The sequence below is a fragment of the Colobus angolensis genome, unplaced genomic scaffold (genome assembly GCF_000951035.1).
Source record: "Colobus angolensis palliatus isolate OR3802 unplaced genomic scaffold, Cang.pa_1.0 Scaffold86, whole genome shotgun sequence".
Lineage (NCBI taxonomy): Eukaryota > Metazoa > Chordata > Mammalia > Primates > Cercopithecidae > Colobus > Colobus angolensis.
Window position 1 is genome coordinate 12,088,818 of NW_012122487.1, and position 11,404 is coordinate 12,100,221.

Here is an 11,404-nt window from a genome sequence, read left to right on the forward strand (position 1 = left end):
GGCATCAAGGACCCTTCCATGGAAGACAATTTTTCCATGGAGGGGATGTGGAGGGGGATAGTTTTGGGATTAAACTGTTTCACCCCAGCTCATCAGGTATTATTAGATTCTTATAAGGAGCACACAACCTAGATCCCTCGCATGCCCAGTTCATAATAGGGTTTATACTCCTATGAGAATCTAATGCCCTGGCTGATCTGACAGGAGGGGAGCTCAGGAAGTAATGTTCCCTTACCAGCCACTCACTTCCTGCTGTGAATCCAGTTCCTGTGATACCAGTCTGTGACCCAGGGTTTGGGGACGACCCCTGTTCTACATGAAAATAGTATATCCTTCAGCCTGGCGGCAGAGTGAGACTCCATCTCCAAAAAAAAAAAAAAAGAAAGAAAGTGGCACCTCTTTCTGCAAGAGCAAGGTTAGTATACCTCATACAAGTTATATAGAGTCTTGTACTGAGATGAGTATACCAGCATACCAGCACCATGATTGAATTAACATCACTGGTATTTTCACTTTCCTAGTAGATTAGGACATGGGACAACCCTATGTCTCTTACTTGTGTTTTAGCCGGAAAATAGGAACCTGAAAATTAAGAAGTTAAAAAGTTTTAAAAGGCTTTAACATTCATGTTGACGTGTTTGAGCTTAATCTGCAAGCTACTCGGCAGGTTTGAGATAATCATAGACTGTAATATGGTAATAACAGTGAAGATGAACCAAGTGTTTGGTAGAAATGAAAAATTCAATTAAAGAAAATAGTATATTTGGTTTAGGTCTGTGAATTCTTGTGATAGCCTTAAAGGAGATCCATGTGATGTTCTTCTACAAGTTGAAGTCATGTAATTCAGTCCCAGTCCTCGGGAGGAAGAAGGCTCAGGCTGATTAGACTCAAACTGATGATAGAAGCTTATTTCCTCATGAATCAAATCTAAAATGCAAACTATTCTCTCAATTTGAAGTCTTTAAAACATCTCATGTTATTAGGATGAGGAATGTTGAACTGGAGTGTGGGAATTAATTTAGAGCTAATTTTTAATATTCTCTTTTCTTTTCTATTTTATGGTACAGACAGGATTTAAATACAGTAAACATGAACCAAGTGAGTAGAATGCTTGCTGAAGCAATCTCTGGGGAGACTATAAGATGGCCTAGATTTACAAAACAATGACTACAAATATAACCTAGGTATCATTGTTAAATAATCTCTAATCTCAGTGAAAAATCTTTGTGTTTTGTTCACCCATTTAAAAAAACACAGAAAACACTGCTATGAGAACATAGAGAACAACAAATTTCTTTACTGTTTGTGTTACCAGAAAGGGGTCCTGAGCCAGACCCTAAGAGAGGGTTCTAGGATCTTGTGCAAGAAAGAATTTGCGGGGGGTAGGGGAGTCCACAGAGTAAAGTGAAATCAAGTTTATGAGAGAAATAAAGAAACAAAAGAATGGCTACTTATAGGCAGAACAGCCCTGAGGATTGCTGGTTGGCTGTTTTTATGGTTACTTGTTAGTCGTATGCTAAACAAGTGGTGGATTATTCATGAGTTTTCCAGGAAAGGGGTGGGGAGTTCATGGAACTGAGAGCTTCTTCCCTATTTAGCCCATACAAGGTAATATCCTGACATTGCCAAAAGTATTTGTAAACTGTAATGGCGCTGAGGGGAGTGTCTTTTATCATGATAATGCATTATAGTTAGCATATAACGAACAGTGAGGACAACAAGAGGTTACTACTTTCTTCACCATCTTGATTTTGGCTGGCTTCTTTACCACATCCTGTTTCATCAGCACGGTCTTTGTGATCTGAATCTTGTGCCAACCTTCTATCTCATACTGTGGCTAAGAATGTCTAACTTCTGGGAATGCAACCCAGCAGATCTCAACCTTGTTTTATCCAGCCCCTATTCAAAATGGAGTTACTGTCATTCAAACGCCTGTGACATTTGCTATAAAAAAATACCTAAACAGATACCTGAAATCTCTAAAATGTTAAGTTTTTTTGTTTGTTTTGTTTTGTTTTTCTGGAATAAACCTCCATAGTTTTGCAGATTTTCAAAGGGGTCTCTGACCTGAAAATCACTGAAAACAAGTTCTACAGAGATTATTTTTCAGGTGTGAATGTTTCATGATTGTATCCAAATCTGTTATGTGCCTTGGAATAATGTGAAATTGAATTGGGATATGCAAAACAAAACAGCTCTCCAGGTAGTCATTATAACTTGGGTCAAGCTTGGCTTTGACTGTTTGCTTTATTTGTTTTGTTGAAGACACTCTTTAGAGGACAAAAGGGATTTGTCACTTCTTTGATAAGCTGCAGTTTTCTTGGTGTTCCTTGTGGATAAAATGTTTCTCTTTGGGATTTTTCTTTTTTCTTTTTTTGGAGTCAAATGAGCTTTGACATGAAGCATAAGAAACATAAAAATGAACACAGAGAGGGTGCTACTTCCTATGTGTTCTATTTTCACCCTGCATGACCAAGCGGAACTCTATCTGGCAATGCCTATTATATGACTTTGATGATATCAGAGGTCTCGGATCTCAGCTTTACTTTAGAGTTGCTTATTTGTTATTGCTGATCTTATTTCTTCATTCATTTTAAATTATTTATTAAAGTAAATTTCCTCTCCCTCCCTCTCTCTTCCTCTTTCTCTCTTCTATTCTTATGACTTCTGACAAGATAATAACCTAAAGGTATATTTGCTTCCTGTTTATTTCACTATTGCCATTGAAATTATCAACATAATTTTTAATTAAATTGAAAAATAATAAAGACAGCACTAGAAACTAGAAAATGGCAACATTCACTTGCCAGTCTATCCTCTGAATAACTGAGTATGAAGGAAATATTCCTGGTAAAGTAGGTAAAAGAATAATTTTAATTCAGATATGTCAGAGGACGGTTGGAAGTTAGTCACTCATTAATCAGGAAAACATTAGTTTCTACATTCACTGTGAGAACCAAAACTTTACTTTAATCTCTGCTTGGATTTGGTCAAGTTAGGACAGAACAGGAATACTGTATGGCTGGCTACTAAAAATAGGTTAGTGAAGATTATTAATACATCCTTACATAAATCCTCGGCTAAAGTAAATGAGAAAAGTAGGCTTTGGGTGTAAAGCTAAAGAACCCTTCAATGTTTGTTTCTATCTCCAATTCCATCCTTGTTTCCATACTCACCCATGACTTCATATGTGATATGAAAAATAATAAAATAAGTCTAAATTATTTTAACATTATCTCAGTTTCACAGATTCAGAGAAGGATTTGATAATATCTAGAGGAAGCCACCTCTACGTCCAGTATAGGTCCAGTCCCTCTGTAATGGCAAATACTAGAGACATATTATTAGCCATATAAAAGATACTGTATTTCAAAAAGCAAAAACAAAATGAAACAAAACTAAACAAAAAAAAAACCTCTAAGGCAGCGTTTGGCCAACGTTTTCTTTAAAAGATAAGATAACAGTTTAGGTAGTTTTTACTAGAAAGTTTTTGTTGTAATTATTCAACTCTCTCTTTGCAGCATGGAGAAAACTATAAACAATATGTAAATGAATAAATGTGGCTGTGTTCTATTAAATTTTATTTACAAAAATAGGTAATGAGCCAGATTTGTTTCATAGGCCATAGTTGGTGACCCATGTTCAATGAATCAGAATAAGTACCCTTTTACCATATTAGTAACAGGAGATCATTTTAGAAAATTTCTCATTCACTCCCATGATTCAAGAGGAAATTGATTATATCAAAATAGAGCAGACAAGAATGAAGAGGACATGAAGATGAAAACATAAATGCCAGATTTAAAATTACAGTGCAGTTGGTGAACATCTTTTCGCATACTACAGAGTATGAAATAGATGTAATTTTTAAAAGGAAAATAAAAACAATCTTAATAAAGTCTCTCAAAACTAGAAAAAAAAGCCGAACAATACAAAAAAAAAAAAAAAGAAAGAAAAGTAAAGACACCTGAAGGAAAAAAATCAAAGGTTTAATTTGGAAGTAAGATATAAATACTAAATTGATAAAACACTCTACATGGCTTTTTAGAAACTATTATAATTCTTTGATATCCTTTTAAAGTACTTCTCTTTGGTTATTGTTGGGTGATACACTAGTACTATCTGAAAAATGTCCCAGAATACATTATTTTAATCATTTTCTTCTGGTGTTCTTGACCAGCTATCATGAAGCTGCATCTGTTGATAACGACCCAGGAAAGTGTCTTGTCTGCTGGAGACAACCATCTCTGCTCAGATCCCCTAATCACACATTATCTCAACCTTGGGTAGAGGATTTTCATCTCCCTATGTCAGGCAGATCAGTCCTGTTTATGATCGTAACTGGTTAGTAAAGACTTCAGAGTTCTCCTTTAATGTGCGAGCATTTTGCAAGTGCTGTCCTATATGCATAAATATGGTATAGCTACTCTGTCTATCAGATTTACTTTAACCTTTTCTTGGCCTCGGAGCTTCAGAGCCAAAATCCTCCCAGACCTTAGAGAAAAGTTTAAAATAATTCTGAATCTAGCTCCAATATACCATATTATTTATTTCTTCTGAGATTTAACAATTTCCCTTCAGGGCTGGCAGATGAAACATACCTTGTCTTCAATGATATTTTTATGCCCACTCACTTAGGTGTGGCTTGCCTAATGTACCAGGAAAACTATTATAAAATCGTCTAACTTTTATAGGCTTCTTGAAATTCAAAGGTGTACTGTTTAATTTATACTCACTTTACAATATATAAGAAGTAATGAGTCCACCATTACCTAAGCTCATAGAAAAATTCCCACCTGTTTTTCATTTTATCACAAGTGAAGGCATTATTTTCACACTTTAATTCTCACACTTCAACTCCTCTCTCCTTTTCTTTTCTAGAGGCTTTTAAGGGCCTTGAACTTTCTAGCTAGTAAGTTGTTCTTAGGCAGTGGTCACCAGGGGTACCAATACTCCAGAAGAGCTCAGTATTTTGTGCTTTTTGTCCCTTCTATTCTGTTTTTTGTCTGACTAAATTGAATGCGTTTAATTCCATACTCACTACTATGGTTTGAAAGTGTCCACTTCAAAAATCAGGTGTAATTGACCAGTGGAACAGGTTAGAGAACCCAGAAATAAATTTTCACACCTAAAACATCTGATCTTCGACAAAGTTGACAATAGCAAACAATGGGGAAGAACTCTCTATTCAATAAATGGTTCTGGGATAACTGGCTAGCCATATGCAGAGAATTGAAACTGGATCCTTTTTTTATACCATATTCAAAAATCAACTCAAAATGAATCAAAGACTTAAACGTAGGACCTATCACTATAGAAACTCTGGAAGAATACCTTGGAAATACCATTCTGGACATAGGCCTTGGCAAATATTTCATGATAAAATCTCCAAAAGCAATTGCAATGGAAACAGAAATAGACAAGTGGGACCTAACTAAAGAACTTTTAAACAGCAAAAGAAAATTTCAACAGATTAAACAGACAACCTACGTAATGGAAGAAAATATTTGCAACTATGAATCTGACAAAGGTTTAATATCCAGAATCTATAAGGGATTTAAACAAATCAACAAGCAAAACAAACAAAATACAAACAACAACAAAGAAAACCAACAAAACAAAATGCAAACCATTAAGAAATCGGCAAAAGACATCAACAGATACTTCTCAAAAGAAGACGTACTTGCAGCCATCAAGTATATGAAAAAATGCTCAACATAACATCACTAGAATAATGCAAATCAAAACTGGTATGAGATATTATCTCATACCAGTCATAATGGCTATTATTGAAAAGTAAAAAAATAACAGATGTTGGTGACATTGCAGAGAAAAAGGAATGCTTATACACTGCTGGTGGGAATGTAAATTAGTTCAGCCACCATGGAAAGCAGTTTGGAGATTTCTCAAAGAACTTAAAATAGAACTACCATTCAACCCAACAATCCCGTTACTGGTTATATAACCAAAGGAATAGAAATTTTTCTACCAAAAAGACACATGTACCTGTATGTTCATCAAAGTACAATAGCAAAGACATGGAATTAACCCAAATGCCAGTCAATGGTGGACTGAATAAATAAAATGTGGTACATATATACCATGGCATACTATGCAGCCGTAAAACAACAACAACAACAAAAAAAAAACTGTAATCATGCCGTTTGCAACAACATAGATGCAGCTGGAGGCCATTACCCTAAGTGAATTAATGCAGGAACAGAAAACCAAATCCTGCATGCTCTTGCTTACAAGTGAGAGCTAAACATTAAGTACACATGGACAAAAAGAGACAATAGACACGGGGGCCTACTTGAGGGGAGAGGTTAGGAGGAAGGTGAAGGTTGAAAAACTACCTGTCAGGTGCTATGCTCACTATCTGTGTGATGAAATCATTTGTACATCAAATCCCAGAACATGCAATTTACTCAAACGGTAAACCTGCATATGTACCCCATGAACATAAAATAAAACTGGAGAAAACAAAAAATAAATAAAATGATTTCTGGTGAGAAAAAATAAATTAAGTGTAGTCAACATGATTGTGTTAAGAGGTGAGGCTTTTAAATGGTGATTAGACTGTGAAGGCTCCTCTTTGTCAATGATGTTAAGGCCCTTATGAGAGGCTTCCCACAACATTTGGCTAGCTTGCCTTTCTGCCATGTGAGGATACAAGAAGAAGGCTCTCATTAGACACCCAGAGTTGGGGCATCTTGGTCTTGGACTTCTCAGCCTTGGAGCTGTGAGAAACAGATTTCTGTTCTTTATAAAATTATTCAGTCTTAGATATTCTGTTTTAGCAGCATAAATAGACTAAATAACTCACTTTGAAGATTGTGCTTTGATCCATATGTTCCTCTCCCATTGCAGGTTCCCCTCTCATGCCTTTCTTCTTTCTTCAGCTTCATGTAGTCTAATGTATATGAATGAAAAATCTAGATCTGGAAACATGCATCAGAATGGCCCACCACCACCAAAAATTAAAATTAAAAAGACGTAGTTATTTCTTGTTAAACAAGAGCTTGATGTGATCTCCAAACCCAGGTCTCCAAACAAGGATGTGATTTTGCATAGATTTTGGGAAAGCTTCATGTTCACAGATAATTGAGTGTTTAGGGGTTGCCTGATTTTCAGGCATAGGCATGTGGTCACTAGACAGAGGCTACTGATGATTGAATAACTTTCAGAAGCATGGAAAAGTCGCTAATTGGCTGATTTTGAAATGCTTCGGGCACTAATGTGAAGCTGTCACGGATTAATTGGGAAAGTTTAAAGTCAATTTCAGTGTTTACTGGATGATGGCTAGGTTGTTATGGAAAAAAAATCAGTCTTTCCTTAAATTTTGAGAATAGGAAATTTGTATTCCATTGTTCGCAAAAATTAATTTTTATGATATTTTTCATGTTAATTATCAGTTTCTGAACTCTAGATGGATAAAAGCACATCACTAAGAGAGGAAACAAATAGTCCTTTTTCCTTCAATTTTATCTTGGCCTTCATAGCTACTAAAAAGCAAAACACAATTTATACAAAACTTGGAGAAAAAATTATTTGACCCGAGAATTCTTTAATGAAGTAACCATGCCAGTGTAAATGTAAAAGATGTATCTTCTCAAATATGTAACTATCTTTTGTTGAATTTACTGTGATTGTAGCTTCAATAAAAATGAATCACAATAAGGAAACAAATAAAACAAATATGTGGAAAGTTGTTAAAAAAGATAATTATGATGGCTAAATTACTTCAAATTAAATTAATTCAAACACAGAATTAGCTTTAAACTACTATGTGTACAATGGTTAGGAAAAAAGTGATTGTTAATTTATTTAAATTAAAACACTATGGTGTAAACATAAGAAATAAAATTATTAAATTAAAAAACTCAAGAGTATATCAATAACAATTACAAAAATAAGTATAATTATTGGTGCTTAGAAATGGTGAAAGTTTCAGGAGTGAAAAAGGTTGGATAAGCATGCTAATGCATTTATATTTAAGAGAAGTAAATCTTAAATGCCATTACTACTTTAGATCAATACATTAAAAAATAAAAATTCAGGTCAGGTGTGGTGGCTCATGCCTGTAATCCCAGCACTTTGGGAGGCCGAGGTGGGCGGATCAGGAGGTCAGGAGATCGAGACCATCCTGGCCAACATGGTGAAACCCTGACTCTACCGAAAATACAAAAATTAGCCAGGCATGGTGGCACTCGCCTGTAATCCCAGCTACTCAGGAGGCTGAGGCAGGAGAATCACTTGAACCTGGGAGGCGGAGATGGCAGTGACCCGAGAGCGGGCCACTGCACTCCAGCCTAGTGACAGAGCTAGACTCTGTCTCAAAAAAATAAATAAATAAAAATAAATTAAAAAAATTAAAATAAGAATTCAAACACATTAACACTATAAACACATTTTAAAATGGATTCTGTAAATCCAGTCAACTCATATGTAGATGAGAAAACACATGAAAATCATAGTCAAAAATACATACAACAATAGGACAGCAAAAATAAATAAAAATAAGACAAAGAACAAAATAAAATTGTGAATGTTTTAGTAGAAGCATAAATGTAAAAGAATTTAACCTATTAAGAGATAACCATATCCATTCTTGGTCAAAAATGAAACCTAAATTAAGTTCTGTCTACAAGAGACACTTATATAATTACACAGTTTAAAAATTGTGATAAAATAAATTTTTTAAAATTATGCAAATCCAACAAAAAGAAACTAGGATATCGCAGTGTTTAAATTGATTAAATTTGAATTTTTTAAAAAAACACAATTTGGGCAAGAATTAATATGTCACACAATTTTTACAATTAAGAAAAAAATTTAACTGAAAATTGTGTCTAATACATACAATTGAATATATAATTTTGAAGTATCAGTAAATACACAAAATTAACAAATTAAGACACTTACAACATAATGAAATATTAAATAGCCTAATACTAAGAAATATTCTCACAAAATATGTGAACAATGGAATTCAAAGCACAAGCAATGAGATCACTAAATGCTGGTAAGATAGGAGAAATTAAGAGAATTAGATCATTCATACTTTACTGGTAAGACTATAAATTGATACCACCACTCTGAAAATTTCTGAATAAAGTGTATATAAAACTCTCATATAATTCAGCAATTGGACTTCAGAGCATTTATCCCAAAACAATGCTGACATCTTCACACAAAACTGAGTATGCAAATGTTTATAGAAGCTTTATTTGTAATAGGCAAAAACTGGAAACAACCCCCACGTGTCCTTCAACTGCAAATGGTTAAACAAACTGCGGTCCAGTCATACCATGGAATATAATTGAAAGTATAAAGTAAAAGCAATGACTATTGATATAGACAACAACCTGAAATAAGTGCCAAAGAACTTTGCTGAGAAGAAAAGGCCAGTGTCAAAGCTGTTCTCAAAAGGTTACATACTATGTGGTTTAATTTACAAAACATGCTTAAAATGACAAAATAATAGAAGTGAATAACAGGTTAGTGTCTGTCAGGGCTTAAGGAGCAAGTGGGGATGAGTGGCTATAAAAGAACAACATGATAAAAAAAATTCTGTGTCTTGACTGTATCAATGTCAACACCTAATTTTGATATCGTACTAGTTTTGCAAGATACTACCATTACAAAACTGGGTAAAGGAAACACAGTCTCTCTGTATCATTTCTTATAACTTCATATGAATCTGCAATAAAGTGAAAATAAAATCTCTAACTTAGAAAAATAAAGGCAAAATAAAGACATCCCTGCATTGTTGGAAAAAAAGGGAGAGTTTGTTTCTAGCAAAACTGCTTTACAAGACATAACGTAGGAACTTTTTTTCAGGAAAAAAACAAGTGATACCAAAAAGTAATTTGAATCCACATGAAAAAAATAAAAACAGTGGTAAAGGTAATTAGTAAGTCATTTACAAAGACATTATAATTGCATGTTTATTTTCCTTTCTTCTCAACTGATTAAAAAGCAATTGTTAAAACAATGTGTATGTAATTATATAACAGCACAAAGAAGGTGGATGGGAACAAAGCTTCATTCGAGTAAGGAAATGACACAAAATGGTTAACTGAAATACATAGGAATATACGAAGAGAATCAGAGAGGGTAAAAAAAGTTAATATAACCATATCTGCAATATATACCTGCTATTTTTCTCTCAGCTTCTGTGAAAGACGTAAAATTAGAAAATACAATAATTTAGCATTATATCATTGGGTTTGTAACATAGACTGAATATATGTAACAAATACAGCACAAAAAGGGGAAGAAATCAATCTGTATAGAAGTAACATTTCTATGCTCATTGGAATTAATATAGTATAAATTTGAAATGCGTCCTGATAAGATAAACATTTTATGTTCTAGAGTAATTGACAGACTGGATTAAAAAAACAAGGTACAACTATATTTTCTGTACTGGAGACACACTTTAGGTTTGAAGACAAATATTTTGAGAACAAAAGGATGGAAAAAATACTCATGCAAATGCAACCATTTCAAAGTTGGAGCAGCTATACTAAAATAACATAAAATGGAGAGTAAAACAACAACAAAGTGTTACTGAAAGTAAAGAAGGAGATTTTAGGATAATAGAAAGGTCAATCTACTAGAAATGTGTAACAATTGTAAAAATACATGAACCTAAAAAGATGACTCCCAAAATACATGATGCAAAACTACCAGAATGAAGGGAAAAATAGACAATTCAACAATCATGTTTGCAGCCTTTAATACCCCATTTTCAATAGTGCATAAAACAACTAAAAAGAAGATCAACAAGATATAGGAGACTTAACAACATTAAGAGAGATCTATATAGCTAACTGCACTCAAAAGTAAGACAGTGCACATTTTTCTCAAGAGCACTTGGAGCATTTTCTGGAAGAGACCTTATGCTAGTTCACAAAATAAGACTCAACATATTTTAAATGATTGAAATCAGACAAAAATCTGTTCTCCAAACACAGTGGAATTAAATCAGAAATCAATAACAGAAGGAACAGTGAGAAATTCAGCACACATCTAAATAACCAATAGATCAAAAAAAGAAGAAAGGGAAATTAGAAAATACTATGAGATGAATAAAAGTGAACATGGAGCATACAAAACCCATAAGATACAAATAGAACAGAACTTAGAGGGACATTTAGAGAATTAAACACTAAACACTTACATTACAAAAGTATAAAGATCTCAAATGAGCAACCTTACCTTTTACCTTAAACTTGAGAAAGAAGGTGAAACTAAAACCAGAGCGAGAAGAAAGAAAGAGCTTTAAAAATAGGGTAGACCAATTTTGGAATAAGTGCGATGTGGTGCTGAGAAGAATGTATATTCTGTTGATTTGGGGTGGAGAGTTCTATAGATGTCTATCAGGTCTGCTTGGTGC

General features: G+C 34.0%; 1 pseudogene; it reads right to left on the bottom strand.

Moving 5' to 3' along the window:
• Nucleotides 1–552: 552 nt before the first annotated feature.
• Nucleotides 553–11,404, bottom strand: part of LOC105503512 — a 37,858-nt pseudogene continuing 27,006 nt past the window's right edge.